Source organism: Bombina bombina, chromosome 1 (assembly GCF_027579735.1).
Source record: "Bombina bombina isolate aBomBom1 chromosome 1, aBomBom1.pri, whole genome shotgun sequence".
NCBI lineage: Eukaryota > Metazoa > Chordata > Amphibia > Anura > Bombinatoridae > Bombina > Bombina bombina.
The window spans coordinates 1,040,962,836-1,040,973,218 of record NC_069499.1 but is presented as its reverse complement, the minus strand read 5'-3'; positions in this window follow the sequence as shown (position 1 = coordinate 1,040,973,218).

Below are 10,383 nucleotides of genomic sequence, written 5' to 3'. Positions count from 1 at the left end.
ATTGTACTTACATTGTTAATTTCAGCAGCTATGGAGACACTTCTGTATTTGTTTTTTCTCTGTGTGATGCAAATCAGGTCTAGAAGACAGAATACTGGAAATGTCGCTAATCGATTGGTTAGAAGAAGGAGATTTCATGTCCCTGTTTATTCCTTCCACGGGTTAATTTGCATGGCCTTTCTGACCAAGAGATCATACAAAGATTCTGGCTTGATCGTGAATCCATATTACACCTGTATTGAGAGATCAAAGATTATTTGGAGCCGGTGAAGGCTCGTTCAAGAGCTATTCCGGGAATATTGAAACTATTAGCTTTCAGGTGGTTTCTAGCGTCATTATTGGAATGAGTCAATCAGCTTTTTCACGTCACTTATCAAAAGTTATAGAGGATATGATGGTTATTTTTTCTCAATATGTTTGTTTGCCATCTACCCCAGAAGAATGGCAATCTATAAAGTCAAATTTATATAGGATGGCTGGGATGCCCAATGTCCTAGGGGCCATAGACTGTACCCATGTTGCAGTAAGACCACTATAAGCTCGTGAGGAGATCTATAGGAATAGAAAGCATTTCCATTGCTTGAATGTTCAGATGGTCTGTGACCCCAACATGAGGATAATCAGTGTACGTTAAAACTACCCAGGCTCATGTCACGATTCTTACATCTTAAGGCAGACTGGCTTATACCAGAAGTTCAAGGATGGAGATATGCCCGAAGGATGGCTTCTAGGTAAGCATAACTGGCGTCTAATTTGTCTTTTTTAATTTCTATGTACATAAATTGTAATTAAACTGTAATGTGTTGTTTATTTTGTATGTCCTATTAGGAGATGGAGGGTACTCATGTACAGAATGGCTGTTGACTCCCTATAACAACCCACAGACCAGAAATCAAGTACATTTCAATGAAGCACATCGATCTACCAGGGGGATAATTGAGAGGACTTTTGGTCTTTTGAAAATTCAGTTTCGATGTCTTGATTGTTCTGGTGGCGCTATGCAGTATGCACCTGAGAAAGTTGCAAGAATTATATTGGTTTGCTGCATACTGCACAATATAGCATTTAAACGAGGCTGCCCTTTAGAGGAAGAAAATACCATACATGCTGATGATTGTGCCAAAGAAATATGTATAGAACAACCTAATAGGCGTGGTATGGCAACAAGGAACATGGTTTCAGAACAATATTTTGATGAATGCATTTTATGTCTTAAGTTGTTTATAAAAAAAATTATTTACTTTATTAAAGTTTCATTGACTCTTTGTTGTGTTTATTTAAAATATAATATAATGTAAAAGAACATCTTAAAGACAAAAAATGATTCATGTTTCTCATCAACAGACAAAAAAGCTAACAAATATTGGTATTACTACTAAAACAAAAAAATTATAAATTATAATTATACTTAAGGGTATTAAAAATCACTGTGGATAAACATATAATTACATCAAGTTGTTGCAATTAAATCACCTTCCTCCTTGAAAAATTAGTCTGTTTGACACGACATCCAAATAAATAATCATGAGTCAATAATCATATCAATCAAAACTACGTTTTGCTGATGCGAAAAGTGAGGATTCTTGCATTTTGAAGTGGTATCAGATCCAGATGAAGCCATATCAAATTTGTAAATAAATCTTACAAAAATAACGCACTGTAGTCACTGTTCAAAAAATCTGGAACAATGATAAAGTTGTTTAGAAACGTTGCACTTTTATAGTAGCCAAATTATTTTCCCGCGACTACTATGACGTTTATGACACCTTGCATGTCACGCGTTAATAATTGGCCATACAATTCTACTGACATTTAAGTACATTAGCTTAGTCGTGGCGAGCATAGTGTGAAATGTATCAATAATCCGCCACTGCTCGCGGCGGACTAGACGTGTCTATTTCTGGGTGGATTTTTAGTACATAGTGACAGCGGACACCATTTCGCCCTCGGCGAGTAACAGTGAGTTTATCCGCGTCTACAATGTCGGATTAATTGACGGCTTAGTACATGCAGCCCTAAAACTTTGCACTTAGTTTGTCAATATTTAAAAAGAGAATGAAACTTTAAAAAATACATTTACATGTTATTCTCAGACTAATCTTTACTTTTAATGCATCATTCTATCTAGAATTTATATACGCCTAGATTTAGAGTTTGGTATTAGCCGTCAAAACCAGTGTTAGGGGCTCCTAACGCTGGTTTTGGCCGCCCGCTGGTATTTAGAGTCAGTCAGGAAAGGGTCTAATGCTCACTTTGCAGCCGCAACTTTTCCATACCGCAGATCCCCCTACGCCATTTGCGTATCATATCTTTTCAATGGGATCTTTCTAACGCTGGTATTTAGAGTCTTGGCTGAAGTGAGCGTTAGAAATCTAACGACAAGACTCCAGCCGCAGCAAAAAGCCAGGAGTTAAGAGCTTTCTGGGCTAACGCCGGTTCATAAAGTTCTTAACTACTGTGCTCCAAAGTACACTAACACCCATAAACTACCTATGCACCCCTAAACCGAGGTCCCCCCACATTGCCGCAACTCTAATCATTTTTTTTAACCCCTAATCTGCCGACCGCACACCGCCGCCACCTACGTTATACTTATTTACCCCTAATCTGCTGCCCCTAACACCGCCGACCCCTATATTATATTTATTAACCCCTAATCTGCCGCCCCCAACGTTGCCGCCACCTACCTACACTTATTAAAAAAAAACATACAATACCCCCCCCACATTACAACCCACCACCCACATATCGGAACAGCCAATAGAATGCGAGCTCAATCTGATTGGCTGATTGGATCAGCCAATCAGATTGAACTTGAATCTGAAGACTTCAGCCCGATAATGGACCTCTTCAGCGCCCGCTTGGATCAAGACTTCAGCCCGATGATGGACTTCTTCAGCGCCCGCTTGGATCAAGACTTCAGCCGGATGATGGATCTCTTCAGCCCCCGCTTGGGCTTGGATGAAGACTTCGGAGGCTCCTCTGGACGGATCGGTGATACCCGGCGTGGTGAAGATAAGGTAGGGAGATCTTCAGGGGCTTAGTGTTAGGTTTATTTAAGGGGGGTTTGGGTTAGATTAGGGGTATGTGGGTGGTGGGTTATAATGTTGGGGGGGGGGTATTCTATGTTTTTTTTACAGGCAAAAGAGCAGAATTCTTTGGGGCATGCCCCGCAAAAGGCCCTTTTAAGGGCTGGTAAGGTAAAAGAGCTTTTCTATTTGTATTTTAGAATAGGGTAGGGCATTTTTTTATTTTGGGGGGCTTTGTTATTTTATTAGGGGTCTTAGAGTAGGTGTAATTAGCTTAAAATTGTTGTAATCTTTTTCTAATGTTTGTAAATTATTTTTTTATTTTTTGTAACTTAGTTCTTTTTTTATTTTTTGGACTTTAGTTAGTTTATTTATTTGTATTTATTTGTAGGTATTTTATGTAATTAATTTATTGGTAGTGTAGTGTTAGGTTTAATTGTAGATAATTGTAGGTATTTTATTTAATTAATTTATTGCTAGTGTAGTGTTAGGTTTAATTGTAACTTAGGTTAGGATTTATTTTACAGGTAATTTTGTAATTATTTTAACTAGGTAGCTATTAAATAGTTATTAACTATTTAATAGCTATTGTACCTGGTTAAAATAAATACAAAGTTGACTGTAAAATAAATATTAATCCTAAAATAGCTACAATATAATTATAATTTATATTGTAGCTATATTAGGGTTTATTTTACAGGTAAGTATTTAGCTTTAATTAGGATTAATTTATTTAATAAGAGTTAATTTATTTCGTTAGATAAAAATTATATTTAACTTAGGGGGGTGTTAGTGTTAGGGTTAGACTTAGCGTTAGGGGTTAATAAATTTAATAGAGTAGCGGTGAGGTCCGGTCGTCAGATTAAGGGTTAATACTTGAAGTTAGGTGTCGGTGATGTTAGGGAGGGCAGATTAGGGGTTAATACTATTTATTATAGGGTTAGTGAGGCGGATTAGGGGTTAATAACTTTATTATAGTAGCGGTGAGGTCCGGTCGGCAGATTAGGGGTTAATAATTGTAGGTAGCTGGCAGCGACGTTGAGGGCGGCAGATTAGGGGTTAATAAATATAATATAGGGGTCGGCGGTGTTAGGGGCAGCAGATTAGGGGTACATAGGGATAACGTAGGTAGCGGCGGTGTACAGAGCGGCAGATTAGGGGTTAAAAAAAAATATGCAGGGGTCAGCGATAGCGGGGGCGGCAGATTAGGGGTTAATAAGTGTAAGGCTAGGGGTGTTTAGACTTGGGGTATATGTTAGGGTGTTAGATGCAGATTTAGGAAGTGTTTTCCCATAGGAAACAATGGGGCTGCGTTAGGAGCTGAACGCTGCTTTTTTGCAGGTGTTAGGTTTTTTTTCAGCTCAAACGGCCCCATTGTTTCCTATGGGGGAATCGTGCACGAGCACGTTTTTGAAGCTGGCCGCGTCCGTAAGCACCGCTGGTATTGAGAGTTGCAGTGGCGGTAAATTATGCTATACGCTTCCTTTTTGGAGCTTAACGCAGCCCTTCTGTGAACTCTAAATACCAGCGGTATTTAAAAGGTGCGGGAGAAAAAAAGCACACATAGCTAACGCACCCCTTTGGCTGCAGAACTCTAAATCTAGCGGTTAGTGTTTAATGTCCCTTTAAGCAGCTGTGTTCAAAGTTGAACTATTTTGATTTGTTTACTGTTCTTCCACAGAGTTTGAATAAAGTTGCTCTTGATATCAATGCTATGCATGTTAAATGATGTACTAAGACAGGTTTGGTTATCCTGTTATTTATCAGAGCCTCAGATATTTGTGGTACCATGTATGGGGTCCTTTCCGGATATAAATACTGCTTTTTGTGCAAGCTATAACCATTATTATGCTCAAAACATCCAGTCCAGCAAGTGGATTTTGCCTTAGGCTGCTGTTAAGCCCTCTTAGACACTTACTTATTCTGTTTATTAAAGGGACATAATACTCATATGCTAAATCACTTGAAACTGATGCAGTATAACTGTAAAAAGCTGACAGGAAAATATCACCTGACCATCTCTATTTAAAAAAGGAAGATGTTTTACCTCACAATTTCCTCAGCTCACCAGAGTAAGTCCTGTGTAAAAAGTTATTCTTCAGCTGCTGTCCAGCTGCAGGTAAAAAAAAGAAAAAAGAAGAAAGAAAAGAAAAAAGTAGAAGAAATTAACTGCAGCCAATCAGCATCAACAGTGCTGATGTCATGAACTCTTTTACTGTGATCTCATGAGATTTCACTTAACTATCGTGAGATTTCATAGTAAACTTCCTTAAACTGAATAGGGAAATAACACGAGTGTGCATGAAGCTCACTCCCTTGCCTGTCCTCGGACAGGCATACTGATTTACTGCTAACAGTCCTTTGCAATGGGGTGTGAATACTTAGGACATTTTTAGGTAAAATATCTTTCTTTTTTACATAGAGATGTTCAGGTGATATTTTCCTGTCAGCTTTTTACAGCTATGCTGCATCACTTTTAAGTGTTTCAACATTTGGGTATCATGGCCCTTTAAGTGTTTTCAGCTCTTGTGTTATCATGGCAGGGGGTTATCTTTAGGAACTCTGGATGCCATATAATTTGGCTCACTGATCAGATTCCACTTTTGCCAGTTTTTTAAGCCTGTGACTCATGTTTTCTCTTCACTTTTGAGTAAGGTATTCAGGAAGCAACATATTAATCCTCCACTTAATACATCTAAGATTTTTATAGCTTCAGAATTCTAGTTGCACATTGCCTCTTTCTCCTGAGGAAAGCAAGTTCTTGTCAAAACTGAGTAAAATACCAGGAAATAACTTGCATGAGTCTATTTGAGAGTATCATTTTAAAGGGGCAGTAAAAGTCAAGATTAAATGTTCATAATCCAGACAAGGAGGCCCATTTATCAAGCTCCGAATGGAGTTTGAGGGCCCGTGTTTCGGGCGAGCCTGCAGGCTCGCCAGAAACAGCAGTAATGAACCTGAGCAGGCGGACAGACATTGTCACAATTCAACCCGATCGAGTACGATCGGGTTGATTGACACCTCGGCCGCGAGTCTGCAGGGGGTGGTGTTGCACCAGCAGCTTTTTTAGGCTGCTGGTGCAATGCTGAATACGGAGAGCGTATTGCTCTCCGCATTCAGCGAGGTCTTGCAGACCTGATCTGCACTGTCGGATCAGGTCCGCAAGACCTATGATACATAGGCCTCAGAGCGAGCAATTTTAAACAATTTACTTCTATTATCAAATGAGCTTTGTTCTCTTGGTATCCTTTGTTTAAAAACATACCTAGGTAGGCTCATGAGCAGCAAGGCACTGCTGGGAGCTAGCTGCTGATTGGTGGCTGCATGTACAGGGAGTGCAGAATTATTAGGCAAGTTGTATTTTTGAGGATTAATTTTATTATTGAACAACAACCATGTTCTCAATGAACCCAAAAAACCAATTAATATCAAAGCTGAATAGTTTTGGAAGTAGTTTTTAGTTTGTTTTTAGTTATAGCCGTTTTAGGGGGATATCTGTGTGTGCAGGTGACTATTAGTGTGCATAATTATTAGGCAACTTAACAAAAAACAAATATATACCCATTTCAATTATTTATTTTTACCAGTGAAACCAATATAACATCTCAACATTCACAAATATACATTTCTGACATTCAAAAACAAAACAAAAACAAATCAGTGACCAATATAGCCACCTTTCTTTGCAAGGACACTCAAAAGCCTGTCATCCATGGATTCTGTCAGTGTTTTGATCTGTTCACCATCAACATTGCGTGCAGCAGCAACCACAGCCTCCCAGACACTATTCAGAGAGGTGTACTGTTTTCCCTCCTTGTAAATCTCACATTTGATGATGGACCACAGGTTCTCAATGGGGTTCAGATCAGGTGAACAAGGAGGCCATGCCATTAGATTTTCTTCTTTTATACCCTTTCTTGCCAGCCACGCTGTGGAGTACTTGGACGCGTGTGATGGAGCATTGTCCTGCATGAAAATCATGTTTTTCTTGAAGGATGCAGACTTCTTCCTGTACCACTGCTTGAAGAAGGTGTCTTCCAGAAACTGGCAGTAGGACTGGGAGTTGAGCTTGACTCCATCCTCAACCCGAAAAGGCCCCACAAGCTCATCTTTGATGATACCAGCCCAAACCAGTACTCCACCTCCACCTTGCTGGCGTCTGAATCGGACTGGAGCTCTCTGCCCTTTACCAATCCAGCCACGGGCCCATCCATCTGGCCCATCAAGACTCACTCTCATTTCATCAGTCCATAAAACCTTAGAAAAATCAGTCTTGAGATATTTCTTGGCCCAGTCTTGACGTTTCAGCTTGTGTGTCTTGTTCAGTGGTGGTCGTCTTTCAGCCTTTCTTACCTTTGCCATGTCTCTGAGTATTGCACACCTTGTGCTTTTGGGCACTCCAGTGATGTTGCAGCTCTGAAATATGGCCAAACTGGTGGCAAGTGGCATCTTGGCAGCTGCACGCTTGACTTTTCTCAGTTCATGGGCAGTTATTTTGCGCCTTGGTTTTTCCACACGCTTCTTGCGACCCTGTTGACTATTTTGAATGAAACGCTTGATTGTTCGATGATCACGCTTCAGAAGCTTTGCAATTTTAAGAGTGCTGCATCCCTCTGCAAGATATCTCACTATTTTTTACTTTTCTGAGCCTGTCAAGTCCTTCTTTTGACCCATTTTGCCAAAGGAAAGGAAGTTGCCTAATAATTATGCACACCTGATATAGGGTGTTGATGTCATTAGACCACACCCCTTCTCATTACAGAGATGCACATCACCTAATATGCTTAATTGGTAGTAGGCTTTCAAGCCTATACAGCTTGGAGTAAGACAACATGCATAAAGAGGATGATGTGGTCAAAATACTCATTTGCCTAATAATTCTGCACTCCCTGTATATACCTTTATTCAACAAGGGACAGAAAGAGACTGAAGCAAATATGAAAATAGACGTAAATTAGAAAGTTGTTTAAAATTGTATGCTCTTTCTGAATCATGAAGGACATATTTTGAGTTTTATGTCCCTTTAATTTAATAAAGAGAGTGCTCTTATGGAATTACTATACTTTGTTTGTTTCCTCCACAGTATTATGTGCTGGGAAGGGAAATTGCCACTGCTTTGAGAACTGTTTGGCATTGGGATTTCTTTGGTGCATTATCGCACTAGCTGTTATTTTTAACTTTTTTATACTGCTGTTCTTTCCCTTCTCTTTTTTTTACTTATTTTTATGTTGTCCATTGTACCCCTGTTACATTTACACTTGGGATTTTGAGGAACTTGGAGGAATAGCAGACATGTATTAGTTGTTTGTGTCTGAGCATGTGCAGATCACTGACTGATATTATAGTTTATCCTATGTGTGTTATTGGTTGATCTGCGGGTTGTTGAGCATTTATCTAGTGCCTTTGTCTATTGAATTTGATGCGTCTATTTTGTTGTCGATATTTAGGGCCAGGTTACAAGTGGAGCGCTAATTTATTATGTGTAATTAATAACCAGCCATTATAAGTGGCTAGTTATTACTACCCGTAAGCTTGCAGTAAGCCATTAGTACTCCAGAAGTCAAGTTAATTTTCTAAAAGTGCCCCAAATGCCCCCACAATAAAGGGTATTTTAGTTTTTTATTAAATATAAAAAATATAGCATTTTTTTTATAAAAAACTACTGTACTGCACATATTAACACATACACATATATGTATATATTCATATACAGATATATTTAAAATTGCTGGCCATCGCTGTGTGATGTACCCCCTTCGCTGCGCTAGTTCTCATGCTGTGTCTAACAGCATGAGAACGAGGCTCCCATTCAAGCCTAAGGAAGTGCGCTCTCGTGAGCTCAATGCTTCCGTGTGTTTTGTGTGCGCTGGCATTACTCAGTGGAGCACAAATATCTCTTTCATGCGAGCAATATTTTGCGCTTAACACGTAAGATGGCCCTTAGTTGGTGACTTGTGGTTGGATGGATTGTGATCACTGAAGTTGGTGCTGTCTATGCATCGTATAGGTGACTTTTTCTAAAATCGAATCCAATATTTTTCCAATACAGAAATTGTGTTATTGTTTGAATTTGCAATTGTTCCACATTTTAAAAAAATTACAAGTTTCTTGAGATGAAAAACAGCCCATTATTTGCCTTTAAAGGGAAAGTAAGCTTGAGATTTTTATACAAAATATCAATGGCTAGATTACGAGTTTTGCGTTATGAGTGAAAAAGCAGCGTTATGGCCTCTATTTATCAAGCCGTCAACCGCAAATACGCTGGAATTCCACAGCGTATTTGTGGCGAACCTGATTCACCTTAGTTATCAAACCCTACAGACCGGCAAAAGTAGAATTTAGTGACGTAACATACTATCCGCCGGACACAGATCGATGCTTACGTCACTACAGAAGTTCGGCACTATCTGACTACTTTTGCTAGTTATTAAATAACTAGCAGGTACGCTCAGCACTTTTCCGGTCCAGCGTACCTGGTTTTCAATCCGCCGCCCTAGAGGCCGCGGATGCCATAGGAATCAATGGGAGTTGGAAAGCAGCGAAAGCTCATGTTCGCTACTGCCTGATATCCCATTGATTCCTATGGTAATGTCTACACCTAACACCCTAACATGTACCCCGAGTCTAAACACCCCTAATCTGCCCCCCCTACACCGCCGCCACCTACATTATACTTATTAACCCCTAAACCGCCGCTCTCAGACCCCGCCACAACTAAATAAAGTGTTTAACCCCTAAACCACCGCTCCCGGTGCCCACTGCCACCTACATTATATTTATTAACCCCAAATCTGCCCCCCTACACCGCTGCCACCTACATTATATTTATTAACCTCTAATTTGCCCCCCCTACACCGCCGCCACTATAATAAATGTATAAACCCCTAAACCTAAGTCTAACCCTAACACCCACTAACTTAGGGTTAACACTAACCCCTTGAAGATCACCCTACCTTGAGACGTTTTCACCCAACCGGGCCGAAGTCCTCCACGAAGCCTGGCGAAGTGGTCCTCCAGACGGGCAGAAGTCTTCATCCAAGCTGACCAGAAGAGGTCCTCCAAAAGGGCAGAAGTCTTCTTCCAGGCAACATCTTCTATCTTCATCCATCTGGTGCGGAGCAGGTCCATTTTCAAGACATCCGACGCGGAGCATCCTCTTCCAATGACATCCGACGACTGAATGAAGGTACCTTTAAGTGACGTCATCCAAGATGGCGTCCCTTGAATTCCGATTGGCTGATAGAATTCTATCAGCCAATCGGAATTAAGGTAGGAAAAATCCTATTGGCTGATGCAATCAGCCAATAGGATTGAAGTTCAATCCTATTGGCTGATCCAATCAGCCAATAGGATT